The following is a 24,196-nucleotide window of genomic DNA, read 5'->3' as shown; positions in this document are numbered from 1 at the left end:
TGAGAGTTCCCAGTATTAAGTATAATACTTTTATTCTTCCTCAGTTTACTAAAAGTCAAATAAGCTTATGTTACGTTCACATCAAATTCTGTGACAGAATTTGTCAGAAGGCAATTTTAGATGGCCAGCTATTTAATGTCTCTAGAAGTTTTCTGAGTAATCTAAATATAATTGTTATGGCCAAGTAAATTAAGTAGATTTATGTAAGACAAAAGTTTATAAATGAGCTTTTCCTCAATAACTGTATTTTATGATAGGTCTACTTTAAAGTAGTCTCTCAAATGTTCTTGGGACATCTCAGCCCATATAATCCTGTGAGCCAGTTTCTTATGATAAATCTTGAATTTGGACAGAAATTAGGAAGGATTGTCTTCACAGACAGACGGGATATTCTGAGGCAAAGCACTGCTGGAGAGAGAAACAGACAGATAGGGGCAATTGGGGGTAATAACCAAGAATAGCCAGCATTTATCGGCCACTTATGAAATGTCAGGCACAAGCTTAGCACTTTGCACACATCAGGTCATTTCCTCGTTGTTCATGTATGAAGACTGAGAGAGCATGGAACCTTGTCTTGCTCCTAACTATATTCTCCATATATAGAACACAAAAACTATTAAAACCATCTGCTGAAGGAATGGATGACTCCATGGTAGAGCTACAATCCTAAAGCCCCATGACCTCAGTTTGAGCGCTATGTCAGAAAGATGGGCACCAAAAAAGGGTATGCTCGATCCTGTGTTCCACCTAATTCTCACCAAAGAGTGGACTTTGAGAACAAATGAAGTTTTAGAAATGTTTTAAAGCTAGAATTATTTTCTTTCAGGATTTTTTGTTTTTTCCTTTGTACTTAGAATTAAAAAAAAAATTCTTTTGCTATATATTTTGAGTCGACTCTCTTGAAGACTTACACCGACTATCTGAAAACCCAGACAGGAAAGGTCTTATTGATTTAACTGGAGGAGGGGAGAGAGGCAGCAGGCAAAGCAGAAGGAGAAGAGAAGAGCTTTTCATTTGCAGGCCAGAATCCTGAAGGTTCAGAAAACCTGTATTCCCCCAGGGACAGGTAGGGAGGTGGGTGGGGGAGAGGGCAGCACACCAAGTCCATTTTCTCCTATCTATCTTACCTGATTTGTCTCTAGTGGTTCATAAACCGAGAAAAAGCCAGTGGATACCAAGCAGGACAAAAAGGGTACTTAGAGCTCAGGGAGGACATACAGCAAGTTTTGTTTTATGTCAAACACTTAACGAGGGGCTGGATCTGTTTTTACGTGGTCATGGATTCTGCTTACCAGTGAATGTGGTGTTTCATTTTCCACGGGAGAGAGAGTAATAGTCCTCACCAGGAGCCTGCCCTTCAGGCCTGGTACTGAATAATTACTGGACTGCTGAAAGCTTCCAAGTAGAAGCTCAGCCTCCACTATACCGCTTGGCTCCTGTTCCCATTCCAGCTACTTTAAGCTCTTGTAAACAGCCTTTGTTTTCCATTACAAGCTGGGAAATGTGACCGTGTGGCAGTGGTGCCGGGTCCCTGGAGAGGGCCTGCCAGGGAGGCCGTTTCCTCACATCTCCTTTCAGCTTGTAACTTGCTGTCGAGGTTGGCTAATCACTGAAGCTCCATGTCTTCCCATCCTATTCTGTTCCCCTAATTTACAGAACAGCCAGAGACCCGCTTGAGGACTAGCGGATCGACCAGATGTTTCCTGAGCACAGACAGAGTCCGTTTCCCCTTGCACATCATCTTGTGAGAGGGGAGGGCCGGCAGGGCGCTCACCCCTGCTGACATCATTGGGCGAGGTGGCCTGGGGGAGAATTTCAAAGCAGGGCAGCTTGGCCAGGGAAGAGCTCAGCTGGTGGCCCTGGGCTGGGATTAACTGACCCAGATGCCTAGGGAGAAGGATTTAGCAATTTAAGTGTGTTGGTTCTCTGGGAGGAAGTAGCCCCTCCATTCCCTGCACATCCCTGGGCTATGGATGAACTTCGCTGGTGGCTCCACATACACATTCAGGGTCACCTTCACTTCCGTCCAAATCCCTGTGGTTTCCGGACTTTTGCTTGAGGTTGTGATGAGACAAGCTCATTTGATTGCAGTGAATGATGACAAAATCATAATAAATGATAATGATAATAAATTAGTGGGCCTTCTTCCCCAAATGCAACATAGGGGACCCACATGCTAACAAATCTATCATTTTGCATCACTTTAGATCACTAGCTTGTCAGATTCAGGGTGGTAGGAACCAATAAAACTTTTTAATATAGAGAACAACTGACATGGATTTAATTGCCAGCTTCCCCTTAGGAAGGTCATTAAAAGTAGATGAAACCAAGTAAATGAATAGACTGTGCCATTTACTATCATTCCAGTTTCATAAAAGAAAGGTTAGTTTAGCCTCTTCTGCTCAAATCCTTCCAAGGAATTGTCTTCACTGCTCCTAATCAAATCCAAACTACCAGGACCTGGGGATCCCTGGGTTGCCCAGGGGTTTGGCACCTGCCTTTGGCTCAGGGCGCGATCCTGGAGTCCCAGGATCAAGTCCCACGTCAGGCTCCCTGCATGGAGCCTGCTTCTCCCTCCTCCTGTGTCTCTGCCTCTCTCTCTCTCTCTCTCTCTCTCTATGTCTATCATAAATAAATGAATAAATCTTAAAAAAAAAAAAAAAAAAAAAGAAACCTACCAGGACCTGAACAGTTCCATGTGACACAGGATCGGGCCCCTGCCTACTTTTCAAGCTCCACTTCCTTTTCCTGATTTCTCCCCAGCCTCGTTTCTGTACCTCAAAATTGCTATGGTCTTTGCTATTCCCAACATCTGGAATGCTGTACATCCCGCCCCAGATTTGTATACAGTGCTCTGCCAACGGTAGGCAGCTTTCTGACATGGCTCTCAGTGGCCCCCAACTCCTGATAGTAACACTTTTATGTAGTCCTCCCCCCTCCCCATATGTGAGCTGGACCTAATGACTAGCTTCTAAAGAATGGACTAGAATAGAAGAGGCTTTCTCTGAAGAGTAACAGCAGTGATGGGATGTCATATCGACATTAGGTTATAAAAGACTGTGACCTCATCCTTGCTTAATTCTCTCTGGCTCTCCTGGCGTACTTGTTCCAATGAAGCAAGTTGCCATGTGTGAGCTGGCCTATGGTGAGACTGGTGTGACAAAGAACTGAAGGTGGACTCTTTTTTTTTTTTAATTTTTTTTTAATTTTTATTTATTTATGATAGTCACAGAGAGAGAGAGAGAGAGAGAGGCAGAAACACAGGCAGAGGGAGAAGCAGGCTCCATGCACTGGGAGCCCGACGTGGGATTCGATCCCGGGTCTCCAGGATCACGCCCTGGGTCAAAGGCAGGCGCCAAACCGCTGCGCCACCCAGGGATCCCTGAAGGTGGACTCTTGGCCAACAGCCAGTCTGAACTGAGACAGTCATTCCAACAACCGAGGAGCCACTGAATCCTGCCAACAACCATCTGAGTGAGACTGGAAGTCGATCCTTCCCTGTTGGGCTTTGCAATGACTGCAGTCCCAGAGGACATCCTGTTTGCAGCCTGGCAGGAGATGCTGAGCCAGGGACACTGGAACCAGCTGAACCCATGCACCGGTGCAGGCATCTGAAACATCGAGATAGCAAAGGTTTCATTTTAAGGCAGTTAGTTCTGGGGTAATTTGTTACACGCAACTGATAACTCTAATACACTGCTTCACTTTATGTAGGCCTCTGCTCAAGTGTCTCCTCTTAAAGTAGTCTCTCAGCTGCAAAACAAAACAAGTGAAACAATATTAATCACACTTAATTCTTTGTCCCCTCATGCATTTGTATATTTATTCATGGAAGTTATGACCACTTAACATTTATATTATGTATTTATTTGTTGACTTTTCTGGTAGAATGAAAATTCAGACAATACCCCTCTTGTTCCTGTTTGAAGAAGATGGACATGTATTTGTCTTGATAGTGCTTACATTTATTCAACAAATATTTATTGTAGGTGACTATTTGCCAGTCCCAGTGATTATAGGTTATTCCTATTCTCTGGAATCAGGGCCAGTTAATTTTAGTCTGTTGGCTAACCTTTTTTTTAAGCTAAGTTGCTCTGTTTTCATAAGGCATTTTTCTATGCTTTTAAGCATGTGAAAAACATGCAATATATGACGGAGTCAAGATGAGAGCAGTGTGTGCTTTATTGAAGTTCATTGTTGGATTAACATACTTTTTTGAGAAGTTCTTATTTCACACTCTGCTGAAGTCCAACTTCCTGGTAGTTTCATCTACTGGCCTTAGCTTTCATCCTGGAAATAATGAGGAGCTTATCTAGTTTTTCTCCATAAGCCAGTTCTAATTGCCCCATTAACTCTGTTTCTTGAGGTGTAAGTTTTATTTTTCATTTTATTTTTATTTTTTTAAGATTTTATTTATTTATTCATGAGAGACACACAGAGAGAGGCAGAGACATAGACAGAGGGAGAGGCAGACTCCTCTCAGGGAGCTGGATGCGGGAGTCGATCCCCAGACCCAGGATCACGCCTTGAGCCGAAGGTTGACTCTCAACCACTGAGCGACCCAGCCGTCCCATCAGGTATAAGTTTTATTTTATGAATTTATTGTCTCCTTTTATGCTCTAAACTTTTCGTGGATATTTAGTGTTTATTTTATGTTCCTCTTTGTAGTTGAGATTGCAAGTTCAGCTTTTGGCTTGCTGGAGAGGCAGTGTGTGATCCATATCTATTGGCCCTCTCTCTACCCAATTTCCAATGGGAATGGCAAGACTTGTGGTGACATCACATGGTCTCCTGCAGCAGCAGTACCTGGGAGCTACATTGTGTCTGTCTCAAGGTCCCACCATTGAATCTTGAGGCAGATTCCTCCGTTTCTAGGGTGTGTATGTATACAGGGTGGGCGGGTAGATGGTGGTTAATCCGCCTGACTGCTCTCCTGCTGTCTTGAGAAATATCAGAGGTAGGTTACCTCTGAATGTGGGATATCCTGTTGTGTCCCTATCCTTGACAAGTCCTTTCTTCCTATGAGTCCTGATCTCCAGCTTTCTTTGCATTTTATCTCTTCTGTTTTCTCTTTGTTTCTGGACCATAACACATAATAATCCTTATGTTTGAATCCTTATGGTTTAATTCTGATGTTTGTATTTCTGCATGTATATTTTATGTATTTAAAAAGATAGGGGATCCCTGGGTGGCTCAGCGGTTTAGCACCTGCCTTTGGTCCAGGGTATGATCCTGGAGTCCCGAGATCGAGTCCCACATCTGGCTCCCTGCATGGAGCCTGCTTCTCCCTCTGTCTGTGTCTCTGCCTCTCTCTCTCTCTCTCTCTCTCTCTCTCTCTCTCTGTGTCTCTCGTGAATAAATGGGTGAAATCTTAAATAAAATAAAATAAAAATATAAACTATGACTATATTTTATATCCATAAATGTGTGAATATATGTAGTCAGTCAGCTTAGCTGCCATCTGAGACCATTAGCTCTACTTTTCTGTTGGCTCTGCTTGAAAATCATGATCACATTCTCCCTTATTCTGTCCTCCTTAGTCTAAACATCCCAAGTTTTTTTTTTTTTTTCCCTCAGCTTTTGGGGAAACAATGGATATACATCACCATACAAGTTTAAGGTATACAGTGTGATGGCTCGATTTACATAGGCTTCCAAATGACCACCATGACAGGCTCAGCCAACATCCATCATCTATGTAGGCACAATAAAGAGAAAAGAAAAGCATTTGTCCTTGGGATGGGAACTCCCAGGATCCACTCCTTTAACAACCTGCTATATGACATACAGCGGTGTTAACTATGGATATCATGCTGTACTTTATATCCCTGATTCCTTTAATGATTCTATAATAATTTTCTGACCCCCTTCTCACCAAAACCACCGCCTCTATTCCTATAGACCTGTTGATTGAATGCACTCCTGTGGCTCCCAGTGTTGAGTAGAATATTCAGAGTAAAGTGAAACTATTACTTTTTATATTCTGTGCTTCCTCCCATGCCGTCTAAGTCTGGGAAACCTTTTTTTCTTGTACCATATATTTACACTATTGGCTCATAATAATCAGTTCCCTTTCCACCCTCCTTTCAAATTGTAATATATCACCTGTGTCAAGCAGCAGTTGCCCCAGCCTCTACTTGTGTAATTGATCCTCCGCCAAAATGAAAGGCTTCACACTTCTCTCTCATGAGTTTTACCCTGTTAGTTTTAAGCTCCACATCCTGTTGCAGTGTGTGTTGGGAGACACAGAAAACTAGCTTCAACTTATTCTTGCCTCTACCAAATGATCTCCTTTGATATATTGAAGCCCAGTGAATAGTGACTCCTTCCATCTATAGAACATTTTCTCCTCCATTATTCATTTATCTGAGAGCATTCTAAACTAGCTTCTTAAAAAAATAAAATAAGTAAATAAACTAGCTTCTTTAACTGAAGCCCGTTTTTACTCACTGGAATTATGATATCCCTTTATTCATTAAAGATTTATAAAGGGCCGGCTCTGTGCCAAGAGCCAAGCTTTGTTATTCTGAGTTAAATGAAGAAACATGGTTCTTGACCATGGTTTTATAATCCTTTGTAGACTTATTATAATTGCCAGTGATTATATACTCAGACTTTGACTTCTTTACAAAATTGAATCTTGATAAAGCAAAAATGACGTATTGTTATTTGCAGAATCTAGGTGGTGGTTTGATGAGTGTTCACTTAGAACTTTTCTGTATGTTCGAAAATTTTCATGATAAATGTTGAAGGAAAACTTGCCTATCCTTCACAAGCTCTATTTCTTTTATTATCTTCAGCCATGGGATTGTACACAGCCCTTGTTAAAATTCTTTACATTCCTTTACTTTTTACATAATTCAGGACACCACAGCCTTTTCCCCCCAGGGCTCTTGGGAGAAGTTATCATGTAATAGAAAGAACACTTGCATTGGTGACGGACTAGGTAGGACTCAAACCGAATGCAGCACCTATTGGCTTTGTGCCCCCAGCAAGTCTCTTAATGTCTCTGAGCCTTGATTTTTCTCATCCCTGAAATGGAGTTAATCATGTTCACACCCCTTGCTGTTGTGAAAACGAACTAAAATTATGTCCATAAACACTCAGCATATTTAAGATGCATCCTGCCCCATTTCTACCACGTCTTTCACTTATCTACCTTGCACATACCATTATTTCCTTCCTTACAAATCTGAATTAAGTAGTTAATACCCATCTATGCTTTTTTATTCCTTTGCCCTTTGGAAAATAAAATTTCTCATAACTCAAATCCATAATGCAGTACTGGATGCTTTGGGTTAGCAAATATGGGATCAGAAGATTTGAATGTATCCATCACCTTCACTTTCCTTCTTGTTCAGGTGTGGGATTGATGTTAAGGAAGTGCCTGCCATTCATATCCTGACCAGGTGGCCTGAAATTGCTGCTATTTTGTAAATGCTTTGTTGTCAATTCCTGTCTTGACTTAGTATGTTTATGTTACTGTCTGTGTGTCCTGATTGCTCTGTCTGCAGTATCTTCCCATTCAAACCTGTGAAAACCCTATACTTCCTTTAAGAACAAGTTCAGTACTGTGTCCTTTACTCTTGATGTTTCTACTGTATCATGTCATTTCTCAAACTATCTTAAAGAGCTTACTATTAATGGTTATGTAGCCAGAGAAACACAGCTCTTCCATCTTTCAGTTCCCTGCCTATAAGACTGGGTGCACTCTTTAGGCGCTTATGAGAGATCATTCATGGGTGCCTACATGGATGATGACTAGAATTCATCATCCCTTGGTCTCTGTTTATTTCTATGAAACAAAAGAGATAGCCAGGTCACTTCAGAAGCCTGTTTGAGCCCTGAGATCCTATGATTCTTTGTCTTCATACGGTATACTTTTTTATTTCAGGTATTTGTCTTAATGCCAGTGCTTTCTGTATAGTCAGAAGCTTCTTAATTTTTAAGCACCTAGGATTTGGAGTCTTATACATCCCCTCTCTATGACGCTACCCTTAATTGCACCAAGGGTATGCTGAATTGATATATCTAACCAGTCCCTGATTATCTGCCACCCCAAATAAACAAATATGCATCTCCCCATCACTTTCACCCTACTATCCCCTGCATCTCCCAGATTACCCAGTTTAGACTATTCCTTCAGTCCTGTGATGTAGCTCTGAATAAGGTTGAGTAGACTCATATTTCCTCAAGGAGTCTGCTGGGTTTCAATGTAAATACTAAGATAATAGTGTTTCTTCAAGTCTCAGGTCTTTTATCCTCTAGCAGCTGCTGAGTTAGTTGCTTGGAAGATATAGAAGTTCTAAATTCTAAGATATTGTGACCCCCTTCTGATTATTCTAGAGTAATAATGCACCTATTGGCTTTGTGCCCCCACAAAGCCTGAGTATTCTGAGTAGCACTCAGGAAAGACAAGGAGGCATGTTAGGTATTCGGGAGACCACCACTCCAATGTATCCTCTTTCCTCACCCTTTAAATGCAGCACACTGGACATAGTTCATGTTCTTACTTCTCTGCTCTCTCTACTGGACACACTCTTCAAATCCTTTCCATGCTCTCGACTGCTAAGCTTATTCATACTCCACATCTCAGTGGACAGTACTACTTCCCGCAGTAAGCGTTTCTTGAATCGCCTATTACAACACTTGTCACACTGTTTGGCGATTGTCTGATTATTTGTGTAATTTCTTAACTACATTTCATGTGGAAGGAAATACCATCTATCTTGTTCACTGTTGTATCCCTAGAGCTTATCACATTACTTGATGTAGAATAATTTTTTATTCTGTATCTATGAAGTAAGTTATGAACATAGTAGTCCCTGTTCATGTTTTTGAACTTAAATTTTAGTTATTTAATGTACTGGTTTTTGGAGTATAATTCAGTCATTCATCACTTACATACAACATCAGTGCTCATCACAAATGCCCTTTTTAATACCCACCACCCATCTAGCCCATCCTCTACCCACCTCCCTCCTTCAACCCTCAGTTTTTTCTCTATCATTAAGAGTCCCTTATGACTTGTTTCCCTCTCCCCTTTTTTTCTTTAACCTCCTTCCCATATGTTTATCTGTTTTCTTAAGTTCCACATATGAGTGAGGCCATATGGTATTTATCTTTCTCTGACTGACTTGTTTCACTTAGCATAATACACTCTATCTCCATCCATGGCATTACAAATGGCATGATTTCATTCTTTTTGATGGCTGATAATATTCCATTCTGTATATATCCAACATCTTTTTTTATCCATTCATCAGTCAGTGGTAATTTGGGCTTTCAGCATAGTTTGGCTATTGTTGATAATGCTGCTATAGACATTGCAGTGCAGGTACTCCTTCAAATTTGCATTTTTGTATTCTTTGAGTGAATACCTGGTAGTGCAATTGCTGGATCTTAGGGTGTATTTTTAGCTTTTTGAGGAACCTCCAAACTGTTCTCCAGAGTGGCTGCAGCAGTTTGCATTCCCACCAACAGTGCAAGAAGGTTCCTCTTTATCCACATCCTTGTCAACACCTGTCGTTTCTTGTGTTGTTAATATTAGCCATTGTTACAAGTGATAGGTGGTATCACATTGTGGTTTTGGCTTCTATTTCCCGGGTGATTAGTGATATTGAACGTCTTTTCGTGTGTATGTAAGTCATTTGTATGTCTTCTTTGGAAAACTGTCGACTCACGTTTTCTGCCATTTCTTAACTGTATTCTTTTTTTGGCGGGGGAGGAGGGTGGCAGGGCAGTTGAGTTTGATAAGTTCTTTACAGATTTTGAATACTAACCCTTTTTCAAATATGTCATTTGCAGATGTCTTTGCACATTCCATAGGCTGCCTTTTAGTTTCGTTGATTGTTTCCTTTACTGTGCAGAAGCTTTTTATCTTGATGAAATCCCAATAGTTCATTTTTGCTTTTGTTTCCCTTGTCTCTGAATGTATCTAATAAGAAGTTGCTAAGGCCAAGGACAAAGAGGTTTCTGCCTGTCCTCCTCTATGATTTTGATGGTTTCCTGTTTTACATTTAGGTCTTTCATTCATTTTGAATTTATTTTTGTGTATGGTATAACAGAGTGGTCTAGTTTTATTCTTCTGCATGTTGCTGTCTAGTTTTCCCAACACCATTTGTTGAAGAGACTGTATTTTTTCCATTGGATATTCCTTAGTGTTTGTCAAAGACGTGTGTGTGTGTGTGTGTGTGTGTGTGTGTGTGTGTGTGTACCATATCTTTATCCATTCATCTGTCAATGGACATCTCAGCGCTTTCCACACTTTGGCTATTGTGGACATTGCTGCTATAAACATTGGGGTGCAGGTGCCTCTTTAGATCAATACATTTATATCTTTGGAGTAAATACCTAGTAGTGCAATTGCTGGATTATAGGGTAGTTCTATTTTTAACATCTTGAGGAACCTCCAACTGTTTTCCAGAGTGGCTGCACCAGTTTGCATTCCCACCAACAGTGTAAGAGGATTCACCTTTCTCTGCATCCTTGCCAACATTTGTTGTTTCCTGTTTTGTTAATTTTAGCCATTCTGACTGGTGTAAGGTGGTGTCTCATTGTGGTTTTGATTTGTATTTTCCTGATGACAAGTGCTGTGGAGCACTTTTTCATGTGTCTGTTGGCCGTGTGTATGTCTTTTTTAGAGAAATGTCTGTTCATGTCAGAAGACACTGCCTATTTCTTGGCTGGATTCTTTGATCTTTGGGTGTTGAGTTTGATAAGTTCTTTATAGATTTTGGATACTGTCCCTTTATCTGATGTGTTATTTGCAAATATCTTCTCTCATTTTTAGGTTGCCTTTTAGTTTTGTTGACTGTTTCCTTTGCTGTTCAGAAGCTTTTTATCTTGATAAAGTCCCAAGATTTTTGCTTTTGTTTCCCTTGCCTTTGGAGACATGTCTAACAAGAAATTGCTGTGGCCAAGGTGTTATCTTCTAGGATTTTGATGGATTTCTGTCTCACATCAAGGTTTTTCATTCATTTTGAATTTATTTTTGTATATGGTGTAAGAACATGGTCCAGTTTCATTCTTCTACACATGGCTGTCCCATTTTACCAGCACCATTTATTGAAGAGATCGTCTTTTTTCCATTGGATATCCTTTCCTTTTTTGTCAAAGAGTTTACCATAGAGCTGAGGGCCCATTTCTGGGTTCTCCATTCTGTTCCATTGATCTATGTGTCTGTTTTTGTGCCAGTACCATACTGTCTTGAGGATTACAGCTTTGTAATATAGCTTGAAGTCTGGCTTTGTGATGCTACCAGCTTTGGTTTTCTTTTTCAATATTTCTCTGGCTATTTGAGGTCTTTTCTGGTTCCATAAAATTTTTAGGATTATTTGTTTCGGCTCTGCAAAAAATGTTGATGGTATTTTGATTGGATTGAATGTGTAGATTGCTTTAGGTAGCATAGACATTTTAACAGTATTTGTTCTTCCAATCCATGAGCATGGAATAGCTTTCCATTTCTTTGTGTCTTCAATTTCCTTCATAAATATTCTGTAGTTTTTAGATTAGATTATTATTTAGATCCTTTATCTCTTTGATTATTAAGTTTTTTCCTAGGTATCTTATGGTTTTGGTACAATTGTAAATGGGATTGATCCCTAATTTCTCTATCTTCAGGCTCATTGTTAGTGTAAAGAAATGCAACTGATTTCTGTCCATTGATTTTGTATCCTGCCACACTGCCGAATTGCTGTATGAGTTCTAGCAATCTTGGGATGGAGGCTTTTGGGTTTTCTATGTACAGTATCATGTCATCTGCAAAGAGGGAGAGTTTGACTTTGCCAATTTGAATGCCTTTTATTTTATTTTTTGTTGTTGTTGTTGCCTGATTGCTGAGTCTAGGACTTCTAATACTATGTTGAATAGCAGTGGTGAGAGTGGACATCCCTGTCGTGTTCCTGATCTTAGGAGAAAATCCGTCAGTTTTCCCCATTGAGAATGATATTCATTGTGGGCTTTTCATATATAGCTTTTATGACATTGAGGTATGTTCCCTCTATCACTACACCATGAAGAGTTTTAATCAAGAAAGGATGCAATATTTTGTCAAATGCTTTCTCTACCTCAATTGAAAGGATCATATGGTTCTTGTCCTTTCTTTTATTAATGTAATGTGTCGTGCTGATTTTTGCATCTATGTTCATCAGGGATATTGGTCTATAATTTTCCCTTTTGATGGGACTTTGGTTTTGGTATCAAGGTAATGCTGACCTCATAGGGTTTGGAAGTTTTCCTTCCATTTTTTGAAAAAGCTTCGGAAGAATAGGTATTCATTCTTTAAATGTTTGGTAGAATTCCCCTGGGAAGCCATCTGGCCCTGGACTCTTATTTTTTGGGAAGTTTTTTTATTACTGATTTAATTTCCTTGTTGGTTGTGGGTATGTTCAGATTTTTTATTTCTTGTTTTAGTTTGGTAGTTTATAAGTTTCTAGGAATGCACCCATCTTTTTCCGGATTGCCTAATTTCTTGGCATATAGTTGCTCATAATATGTTCTTAAAATTGTTCAAATTTCCTTGGTGTTGGTTGTGGTCTCTCCTCTTTTATTCATGATTTTATCAATTCGGGCCTTTCTCTTTTATTTTTGATAAGTCTGACTAGGGATTTATCCATCTTTCTAATTCTTTTGAAGAAGCAGCTTCTAGTTTTGTTGATCTGTTCTACTGTTCTTCTGGTTTCTATTACATTGATTTCTGCTCTAGTCTTTATTATTTCTCTTCTCCTGCTTGGTTTAGGTTTTATCTGCTGTTTTTTCTCCAGATCCTTTAGGTGTAGGGTTAGCTTGTGTATTTGAAATTTTTCTAAGTTTTTGAAAGAGGGCTGTTATGCAATGCACTCCCCCCTTAGGACCACCTTTGCCTTCTCACAAAGGTTTTGAATACTTGTGTTTTCATTTTCATTAATTTCCATGAATATTCAAATTTATTCTTTGATTTCGTGGTTGACCCATTCATTCTTTAGTAGGATTTTCTTTAACCTCCAGGTATTTGAGTTCTTTCTAAATTTCCTCTTGTGATTGAGGTCCTGTTTCAAAGCACTGTGGTAGAAAATATGCAGGGAGTGATCCCAACCTTATGGTACTGGTTGAGACCTGATTTGTGACCCAGCATGTGATTTATTCTGAAGAATGTTCCATGTGTGCTTGAGAAGAATGCATATTCTGTTGCTTTAAGATGGAATGCTCTGTATATATCTGTGAAGTCCATCTGGTCCAATATATCATTCAAAGCCCTGTTTCCTTGTTGATCTTCTGCTTAGATGATTTGTCCATTGCAGTGAGTGGGGGTGTTAAAGTCCCTTATTATTATATTATTATCAATGTGTTTCCTTAATTTGGTTAGTACTTGATTGATATAATTGCCTGCTCCAAAGATAGGGGAATAAATATTTATAGTTGTTATATCTTCTTGTTGGATAGCCCCTTTATTTTTTTAATTTTATTTTTATTTTTTTAAAATTTTTTAAAATTTATTTATGATAGGCACGCAGTGAGAGAGAGAGAGGCAGAGACACAGGCAGAGGGAGAAGCAGGCTCCATGCACCGGGAGCCCGACGTGGGATTCGATCCCGGGTCTCCAGGATCGCACCCTGGGCCAAAGGCAGGCGCCAAACCGCTGCGCCACCCAGGGATCCCGGATAGCCCCTTTAAATAAGATATCCCTCTTCATCTCTCTCTCTCTTTTTTTTTTTTTCCTCTTCATCTCTTACTACAGTCTATGGTCTAAAATCAATTTGTCTGATATGAATATTACTATGCTAGCTTTCTTTTGAGGTCAATTAGCATGATAAATGGTTTTCCACTCTCTCACTTTCAGTCTAGAGATATCTTTGGGTCTAAAATGAGTCTCTTGTAGACAACATATGGATGGGTCTTGCTTTTTTATCCAATCTGATACCCTGTGTCTTTTGATCAGAGCATTTTAGCTCATTTACATTCATAGTAAGTACTAAACAATATGAACTTAGTGCCATTGTATATCTGTAAAGTCGCTGTTTCTTTCTGGTTTATGTTGCTCTTGGGTTCTCTCTTTGCTTACAGGATTGCCTTTAATATTTCTTGCAGGGCTGGCTTGGTGGTCACATATTCTTTCAGTTTCTTTCTGTCCTGGAAGTTCTTTATCTCTCCTTCCATTCTGAATGACACCCCTGCTGGATAAAGTATTCTTGCCTGCTTGTTATTCTCATTTAGTACCCTGTGTATATCATGACAGCCCTTTCTGGCTTGCCAAGTCTCTATGGGTAGGTCTGATGCCAGTCTAATGTTCCTACCCCTGTATATTAGAAATCTCTTGTCTCTAGCTGTTTCATGATTTTTTCTTTCTCTCTGAAATTTGCAAACTTCACTATTATATGTCTGGGTGTTAATCTATTTTTTGATCTTGGGAGGGGTTCTATCTCTTGTACATGAATACCTGTTTCCTTCCCCAGATTAGGGAAATTCTTAGTTATGATTTGCTCAAATATACCTTCTAACCCCCCCCCCCTTTCTTTTCCCTCAAGTACTCCAATAATTTTGATATTGTTGTGTTTTATGGCATCACTGATTTCTCAAAACTTCCCGTCATGGTCCATTAGTTGGTTTTCTCTCTTTTCCTCAGCTTCCTTCCTTTCCATCAACTTGTCTTTTATGTCAGTTACTCACTCTTCTGCCTCATTTACCCTAACTGTTAGAGCATACGATTTAGCCTGTATCTCAGAGCATTTTTAATTTCGGCCTGATTAGATCTCATTTCTGCACTAAAGAGATTCTCTGGTGTCTTTTATGCTTTTTTCAAGCCTAACTAGTAACTTTATAATTGTTATCCTGAATGCCATCTCTAACATTTTACTTATATCCATATTGATTGTATCTGTGACCGAAAGTATTACTTCTGGTTCTTCTTTGTTGTAAATTCTTCCTTCTAGTTATTTTGCCCAGAGAAGAATGAATGAGCCAGTAAGCACTATCAAAAGTATCACCCACAACCCAAGCAAAATAGACAAATCCGAAGAGGTCAGAAACCAGGAAAGAGAGAGAGAGAGAGAGAGAGAGAGAGAGAATGAAAAAGAAGAAAACAAAATGGGGAAAGAGGAAAAAGAGTGGGGAGGAAGAGAGAATATAATCTCATAGGATGGACAAAACAGTGCGATCCACTTGATCCTGAGTGTATTTTGGTCTCTGTGTTAGAAGACACTAAATCTCAAAATTGTAGAGAAAGCAAATTTATATATATGCAAAAATAAAATTGAATAGAGTGAAAGGAAGCCAAAAATGTAGAATATATCTATAAAATGTAAATGTAAAAAATGAAAATTTTTAAAAAAGACTTAAAGAGTTGATAAAGTAAGAAACTAGTTGAAAAATGAAAAAAGAAAAAAAATGGAAAATTTTAAACTGAAAGATAAAATGTGAGTAAAAAAAACCCTCAAATACTATATACTATTTTCCCCTAGCACTGGAGTTTTACAGTTCTGTGTGGTCTGTAAACTTGCTGTTCAACTGTTCTTCCTGTTTGTCTTCTGGGGGAGGCGTCTGCTGCTCAGATTCTCAGGAGTTTTTGCCTGGGCAGAGTTGCACCACCCCTTGCCATGGGCCAGGCTCAGAGTAAGCTGTTTTTGGTTGCTCTGTGTGGCTTTTATTCCCTGAAGGCTTTTTACACCTCTTTAGAGAGTCAAAATAAAAAAGGCTGCACCTGATCTCCAGCCCCAGAGCTGAAGTACTGTGATCCCCTCTCTTCAGTAAACCCTCAGGGATAAGCAGTCTTCACTTTTGTGTGTGCCAAACTCTGTAGACTTTTGCAGTGCGTGCCTGCACTGATCTTCCCTGGGGGAAAGCAGAGGGTCCCCTGTTTCTGCACTTTGCAGGGCCCCAGCAGGAGAGTGGTCGCTGGATTGTGCACACACCTGCTCTGCCCCTCCCAGGGGAAGGTGGAGGGTCCCCACCTGGAGAACGGTCACCCAATTAGGCCATGGCCTAAGGTTTATGGTGAACCAAGCTGAGAACCCACTCCTGGGCTTGCTGAAAGTAACCAGTTTCCCTGCTCCAATGCTTGGGAACTCTTAACAGCTCAGGCAACCACATTCTTTCTGTGACTCCAGGGATCCTGAGACCACACTGTCCTAACTCATACTTACCCGATTATATAGGGTAATTTTATCCATATAGGAATATAATATATAAAATCCTATATATTAGGTATATTTACCCTAACTCATATTGCCCCGATTTACCACCTGAGCATCTTTCAGGCAAGAATGCCTTTCACTGGCACAGATTTCTATGGGTTATGATTTTGCACTCTGGGGCTATATCACTTTCTGGTGCCAGCTTTTGGAGGCTCCCTCCCCTTTACTGTTTATCTTCTAATGTATCACTTTAGATTCACTTCACCGCACCTCCTACCTTGCAGAATGTGCGTGGTTGCTTTTCTAACTTGAAGAGTTCCAGCAATTCTTTTCTTACACCTCAGGTTGAATTAAAGAGCATTCAAATGATTTGATAGTTATCTAGCTAAATTCAAGGGATCAGATAGCAAGAGGTACCCTACTTTTCTGCCATCTTGGCCCTTCCCCCTCCTGTCATTATGGTTCTTATCCCTCCTTTTATTAATGTGGTATATCATGTTGATTGATTTGTGAATGTTGAACCACTGCTGCAGCCCAGGAATAAATTACACTTGACTGTGGTGAATAATTATTTTATTGTACTGTTTAATTCAATTGGCTAGCATTTTATTGAGAAGTTTTGTGTCCATGTTCATCAGGGATATTGGCCTGTAATTCTTCTTTTTAGAGGGGTCTTTGGTTTTGGAATCAAGTTAATGCTGGCTTTGTAGAATAAGTTCAGAAGTTTTCCTTGCATTTCTATTTTTTGGAACAGTTTGAGGCGAATAGAATAATTAACTCTTTGAATGTCTGGTAGAGTTCTCCTGGGAATCCATCCAATCCTGGACTTTGGTTTGTTAGGAGATTTTTGATTACTGATTCAATTTCTTTGGTGGTTATAGATCTGTTCCAATTTTCTCTTTCTTCCTCTTTTAGTTTTGGTAGTTTATATGTCTCTAGGAATGCATCCATTTCTTCCAGATTGCCAAATTTGTTGGCACATAATTTTTCATAGTATTTTCTTATAGTTGTATTTCTGTTGTGTTGGTTGTGATCTATGCTCTTTATGGTTTTATCTATTTAGGGCATTTTTCTTTTGTTTTTGATAAGTCTGGCTAGGAGTTTATTGGTTTTATTAATTTTTTCAAAGAATCAGCTCTTAGTTTGATTAATCCATTCTAGTGGGGTTTTTTGTTTCTGTATCATTTATTTCTACCTTAATCTTTATTGTTTCCCTTTTGCTGGCTTTAGGTTTTATTTGGTGTTCCTTTTCTAGTCCCTTTAGGTATAAGGTTAGGTTGTGTATTTGAGACTTTTCTTGCTTTTGAGGTAGGCCTGTATTGCTCTTATGACTGCCTTTACTGCATTACAAAGGTTTTAGACAGTCAAATTTTCATTTCCATTTGCTTCCATGTATTTTTAAAATTTCTTTTTTAATTTCCTGGTTAATCCATTCATTATTTAGTGGGATATTCTTTAACCTCCATGTATTTGTGGTTTTTCCAAATTTTTTCTAGTGCTTGACTTAAAGTTTCATAGCATTGTGATCTGAAAATATGAATGGTATGATCTCAATCTTTTTGTACTGGGTGAGGCCTGAATTGTACCCAGTATGTGATCTATTCTGGATAGTATTCCATGTGTGCTTGAAAAGAATGTGTATTCTGCTGCTTTAGGATGAAATGCTCTGAATATGTCTATTAAGTTCATCTGATCCAATGTGTCATTCAAAGCCATTCCTTATTGATTTTCTGCTTAGCTGATCTGTCCATTGTCAAAGTGGTGTGATAAAGTCCTCTACTACTACTGTATTATTATCAGTGAGTTTCCTTATGTTTATTATTAGTTGATTTACATATTTGAGTGCTCCCAAATTGGGTGCATAAATATTTACAATTGTTAGATCTTCTTGATGGATAGACCCCTTAATTATGATATAATGCCTTTCTTCATCTCTTGTTACAGTCTTTGTTTTAAAATCTAGTTTGTCTGATATAAGTATGGCTATTCCAGCTTTCTTTAGATGTCCATTAGCATGATAGATGTTTCTCCCTCTCTTCACTTTCAATTTGTAGGTGTCTTGAGATAAAAAATGAGTCTCTTGTAACAACATATCAATGAGTCTTCTTTTTTTTTTTTTTTTTTTTTTTCCATTCTGGTACCCTGCCCTGTGTCTTTTGATTGGAGCATTTAGTTCATTTACATTCAGAGTGATTATTGAAAGATCTGAATTTAGTGCCATTGTGTTACCTGCAGAGTAGTGTTTCTGGTGATATTATCTGATCCTTTCCAGTCTTTGTTGCTTTTAGTCTTTTTTTTTTTTTTTCCACTCAAAGAGTCCACCGTAAAATTTATTGCAGGGCTGCTTTAGTAGTCACAAACTCCCTTAGTTTTTGTTTGTCTGGGAAACATTTTATCTTTCCTTCTATTTCTAATGACAGCCTTAATGGATAAAGAATTCTTGGCTGCATATTTTTTCCCATTCAGCACGTTGAATATTTCCTTCCACTCCTTCTTAGCCTGCCAAGTTTCTGTGGACAGATCTATGAACCTGATCTGTCTTCCCTTGTAGGTTAAGGACTTTTTTCCCTTCCTAGTTTCAAGATTCTTTCATTATCTTGTGTTTTTTGAATTTGACTGTGATATGCTTTACCAATGGTTGGCTTTTGTTGAAATTAAAGGGAATTCTCCAGGCTTCTTGGATTTTGATGTCTGTATCCTTCCCCAGATTAAGGAAGTTTTCAGTCATAATTTGTTCAAATAAACCTTCCACCCCTTTTTCTCTCAGTTCATCTTCTGGGACTCCTATAATAGGAATGTCATTACATTTTAATAAGTGACTAGTTCTCTAAGAAGAGACATTATTTAAACAGTATTATAACTGGGGTGAAAGAATATTGACATTCTATTTTAGGTTTTTATACTTCTTGCTAATCTTACCCCATATAGCTACCATTTTTATGTGACTGTAATGGTAGAAGAGAGTGTTTCTCCATGTTGTCCCATATTTCTTAAAAACAGTTATCAAAAGCTAACTCAGTGGGTGCAGGACAAAAGCCTATTTTCCTGTCTTCTTTTCATTGATATCCTGATATTTTTATCTCCATTCTAGAGTATGAGTGGATTCACAACTTTTCTAGGGGGTAAAGGCCTGAAAATTAAGGGAAATGTTAAGTTGTTTGCCCTGCCATGGAGTTATGGGTCCCATTAAAAGTAAAACAGCTGTTAGGTAGGAGAAGAGGGGAGAAGGGAAAAAGGCTCAAAACCATTCATTAAAGTGAGTTTTTATTCTAGTTATTTTCAAGTTAGGAAATCTGAAAGGAAAGAAATGCACTAATGAGCTGACAAACAGCTCTGTGGAAGCTTGGCGGTGGCCCAGCAACTGCTCACGGGGGAGGACAGCTCTGGCGATGCCAGCAGCCATGCCAAGGCTGGGTGAGGCCAGGGGGAGAGAAATGCCTTGCATACCTTTGGACCTGTTCAGTCCATTGACTCAGGAAATAGGCCTGTGTCACTCGGCTGGTAGCATCATTACTTTGGGGTGGGAGGCCAAGGGTTCAAGTCCCACATGAGAAAGTTGGCAACTTCCCAAAGCCAATGCTTGTGTTGTCATGGAAGGAGGCTGGTGGCCTGCACTGGAAAAGAGAGCTCTCTCTCCTTGGTTCTTCCAGGGAAATGGGGATCCGAAGAGCAAGGGTGGCAACACACCACGCAGCTGAGTTTGCCCCACAAGCTTTGAAGAACTCCAGTACGGAACTGACAGGACCATTACCCAGTTGCAGGCCCTTCCCAGAGGAGAGGAAAGAATGAGTTCTCTGCCCGTGGTGCACCATCTCTTGAACTCCACCCTCAGCCCAGTCTTTGTTCCAGCTACAAGAAAGGTAGAGACCAAGAACAGCAAGAAATGGTGACAGGTCTTTATTGTCAGAGTGAGGAAGCAGCGGTCCCTGGTTAGTGAGGAACCCAAACGTGGAATGCACGTCCACACTCCTGTAGAAAAATCTCTTGATGAACGTTTCTTTAAAGTACTCACATGCCATGTTGCTTGGCAGTTTAATGTGACCTATGAAAGCAGTTTGTCATTTAGAATATTTCAGTTAATTTAAAAGTTTAAAAAGGATCACCTTTAAAAATGCTTGGAATTATGTATGTTAAATATACCTGACCGATTTGCTTTTTAGTAAATATTGAAAATCAGGGGAATAAACAAACAAAGAAAAAATGGTGGCAGAGAGGGGCCAGCCACTTCAGTGAAGGTGAGGGTGGTGATGGCTCTTTTTCAATACAGTAAGCTTACTCCAATAAAAGGTAAATCATGTAGCATGAAATATACTTTCTTCTTCTGTCTTCTTCTTCCATGATCGCTTGCATGGCCTGGAAAATAGGTTTGTTCATCTGTTCATGGAGCAATATTTTAGCTTACAAGTCACTACAGGACTAGTTCTGGTTGATCTACTTTGTGCACAGCCCTGATGCCAGAGCCCTTTGCCCCAGGAACATGGGAAGCTAAATGGGGTTGGGGATAGTGCTCTTCTAGAAGTTGTCTTTAGAATGGAGAGGCCTCAAGTAACAGGAGCTACCTCTCAGCCTGACATAAAATCACCCTTCTCTCTTTTCCCCTTTAAATAAAATACCTTGCTTGTGATCAGCTGTGAGGGGGTAGTGAGTTGCACAGGGACTCCACTGAGAGGCCCAAGACTGATATTTCTGTGGCCAGGACATCTTTTGCTGTGCTCTCATGGGTTTCATTTCTTTTTTTTCTTTTTTTTAAATATATTTTTTAATTTATTCATGAGAGACAGAGAAAGAGAGAGAGAGGCAGAGACACAGGCAGAGGGAGAAGCAGGCTTCCATGCAGGGAGCCCAACGTGGGAAGTGGGACTCGATCCCAGGTCTCTGGGATCACACCCTGGGCTGAAGGTGGCGCTAAACCACTGAGCCACCCGAACTGCCCCATGGGTTTCATTTCTGTTCAGTTACAAGAAGCTCTCTTCTCCTCTAAGGCCTTCTCTCCTACCCCCTGAACCTAAACATGCACCAAGAGAGATTGTGATGGTCCCTGGAAAAGGAAAATCCTCCAAAGGTGGAAGAAAGTAAGCAGTTTTGGATCTTCCTTAGCATTCTGTGGCACCTGTCTTTATTTTCTAACTGGTATTAATGTCTTTCTTCTTTTTGTGAGGGCAAGTGTTGTTTGTTTGTTTGTTTGTTTGATTGTAACAGCTTTAAAGGTATCATTCAAATACCATACAATTTGCCCATTTAAAGTGTACAGTTCACAGGTTTTTAGTATATTCCCAGATTTGGGCAAGCCTAGCCACAATTAATTTTTTCAGTACCTCTAGAAAGAAACCCCACATCCTTTAAGCCAGCTTTCCCCAAGGCTCCTTCCTTCCAGCTCTAGGAAACCAGGAGTGTGCTTTTTGCCTCTCTGAGTTTGCCTATCCAGGACATTACATATAAATGGAATCAAAGATCTAGTTAAGCATCCTGCTGTTCTTCCACAGAGGCTGGCAAAGACCTTCTATCTAGTAGGACTTTGAGTAAAGTTAGATTGTTACTTATATTAGGTGTATTAGATTACCTGGTCCTAGGACCAGTATAACCCATGAAGTAGGAAACTGGATAGTCCTGGATGAAAAGCCTCAAATGTCATTACCCAGAGTGTGCTGATGGTCTGGATATTATCAGACGGAAGGACAACCTATGATTCATAGCTTCCCCTAGGTCAGATTGCACAGACATGGTCTCCTGTACTCCCAGCCTGTTCAACGATATCACTCAGACACCATAAACTCAACAATTCAGAAATTGATTCCTTAGAAGATTGGAGTTCTCTCATGAGTTGGCCAACTCTCGGTAACCACTGTGTGTTAACAGGCAATAACACTAAAATGCACTAAAGACCATGTAATTTTTTCCCAATATACTGTTATCTGTTATTCTTTTTAACTCATTAGCTTTGAGGAAAGAATATTTGCTAAATGTTGTCTTTATTTCCAAAGCTTGGGGTAAAGATTGTATACACCCAAAGGCAGAGAGATAATTGGCCACTTTACAGTTTCAACCTCAAATTAACTCCCCTGTCTGAGTAAATTTCCTGGTAGAAGATCCCATTTTAATAGAATGTGAAAGCTGCAAGAAGGATGGAGCTTACAGATCGCAGTATGGTCTATTAGATAAATGACCAGGGGTAATCTATCTTAAAACCATGTTTTCTTTAACATTTAACAGAAAGCCCTCCCAAAAATACCCAGTACTTCAGAATTCTTGTCTAAATGAAAATAATGTGTATCTTCAACCCATGATGTGCCAGGGTTTGAGGGGAAATTGTTAAATATTAAGACCAAGAACCTTTTGGGAGCTGTTTGGCATTGTCATCTTGGGCCTGACCTCACAGCTTTCTCTTAGAGAAGAAAGCAAAAGATGGCACATTAAAGCTTTGCTCTCAGAGTTGCCACAGAGAGCCCCCCTAAACACCTTGTAGCTGGCATCTTTTCCCTGAGATGACTTGAGTCAGAAATAAAATTCTCATTTTTGTTTAGAAGCTAAAGAAATGGATGGCTTGTACCATTTAATCTCAAAGTCATCTCTGGCTCTGACAGTGGATCCCTACGTGTTAAGAACATGAGGGTGATCTTTTTTGTATTTAAAGTGAGAATCTTCATTTCCTCCTCTATTATCCTCTTTCCTGAGGTCTGTCTCTTGGTGATCTGGTGACTGTGAGTTGTATTTTGCAGAGTGCAAAGGTGGTTTTACTGTTTTAGGTTCAAATTTCATAGGCCTGAACCTCTTGTTTTAAGAATCAGATTCTCCATAATAGAAGTGAACAAAAAGTCCCAAATATTCATTTATTTGGGTTGGTTTACCGAGAGATGCTTTAAACCTTCTACCAGAGATGGCATCTGTTTATAGGGGCTCATCCTTAAGATTCAGTTAGTTATTTGAAAAAACATAGGGCCAGGAACTCTACTGGGAGACAGAAGAGAACTAACTATGGCCCCACCTTGAAGGTGCTCATGGTTTACTGGTAATTTGTTGAGGGGGAGAAAGCAAAAGTGGTGAGTCTATAGCAAAGGTATGTATGGGATATAACAAAACACAGTCTGGTGTGGATCAGAAGGAGTTCCCAGGAAAAGTGATTCTTGTATTGGGTTTGCAATAGGAATAGAAATTAGTCAGGCATCTAAAAGTTGGCAGTTGAGTAGAAGAGAGTGTTTTTGAGGCAGAGATAACAGCATATGGAAGGTACAGCAGTAGAGATAGCATGATGTGGTTCAGCGTGTCTTGGATGGGTGGGCATATGTTTTTGCAAGATAAGTCTGGACAAGTTGGCACACAGGAGCAACAGAAGCCTTGTATTTGGAATGAGGTGTACCACTTTCCTAGTTCCTAGCTATTCCAATATGGCAACTAATGCCCTGAGTTTTGTCTTAGCCATTACAACTAGATGCATGTTCCTCTCTTTTGCTCCACCCAGACAGAAATGTCATCAAATTCTGGCTCTGCCACTTACTATGTATGTAACCTCAGACAAATTGGCCGGCCACATGGAGCCTCAGCTTTCTGTTCTGTAAAATGGGACCAAAGTAAAAACAACATGATGGAGTTATTATTAATAATAGGATCAAACGAGCTCAATACTTGGCATTAAAAAGTTCTCGTGATATATTCATGGAATCAAACTGGTATGGAATAAAAAGGAAATTCTACTGCCTGGAAAACAGCCTTTAGCTTTCCAAATACCATTGGCTGCCAGAGTAGTCTAGGACACCTGTAATGAGGTAGACAGGGATCTGAACCCTGAAGAAGAGTGACAGGAAGCCAGTCACCTAGAATCAGAATGCAGTGGGCCAGCAAAGCAGGCCAAAGTGGAAGGGAAGCAACTTGTGCCAGAACAACAAGGGCACCTATCTAGGTCAGGAGTGCAGACAGGAGGGAGAAGGTGGCAGATGCTTGCTCATAGAGCACTTTTGGGAATGGATGCACAGCAGCCCATGGTTTCCGCTTCCCTGATGTCATCCTGGTGTCCTACCAGGCTCTGGAAAGAAATCATAAAAGGGAAAGAAGAGAGGAAAAAAGGGAAAGGAGAGAACAGCTGCATTTTTGTG

The 24,196-nt window shown here is 39.8% G+C and overlaps 2 long non-coding RNA genes across 4 annotated transcripts; one reads left to right on the top strand and one right to left on the bottom strand.

The window, feature by feature from the left end:
• Window positions 1-3,227: 3,227 nt before the first annotated feature.
• LOC140606474 (uncharacterized) lies at window positions 3,228-8,317 on the bottom strand. Of its 2 annotated transcripts, none has more exons than XR_012008798.1 (4): window positions 8,125-8,317; window positions 6,106-6,221; window positions 5,607-5,694; window positions 3,228-4,290 (listed from the first exon to the last, which is right to left on the bottom strand). It is a non-coding gene; the product is annotated as an uncharacterized lncRNA (long non-coding RNA). The 2 variants fall into 2 exon arrangements; XR_012008799.1 differs by having other exon boundaries at window positions 5,612-5,694.
• Window positions 8,305-20,416, top strand: LOC140606482 (uncharacterized). Of its 2 annotated transcripts, none has more exons than XR_012008814.1 (2): window positions 8,305-8,431; window positions 19,760-20,416. It is a non-coding gene; the product is annotated as an uncharacterized lncRNA (long non-coding RNA). The 2 variants fall into 2 exon arrangements; XR_012008813.1 differs by lacking the exon at window positions 8,305-8,431 and adding an exon at window positions 11,710-19,523.
• The last annotated feature ends 3,780 nt before the right edge of the window (window positions 20,417-24,196 follow it).

This window comes from Canis lupus, chromosome 16, assembly GCF_048164855.1.
Source record: "Canis lupus baileyi chromosome 16, mCanLup2.hap1, whole genome shotgun sequence".
NCBI classification, from domain to species: domain Eukaryota; kingdom Metazoa; phylum Chordata; class Mammalia; order Carnivora; family Canidae; genus Canis; species Canis lupus.
The sequence above is the reverse complement of the archived record's forward strand: the minus strand, read 5'-3'. Positions and strand labels throughout refer to the sequence as shown.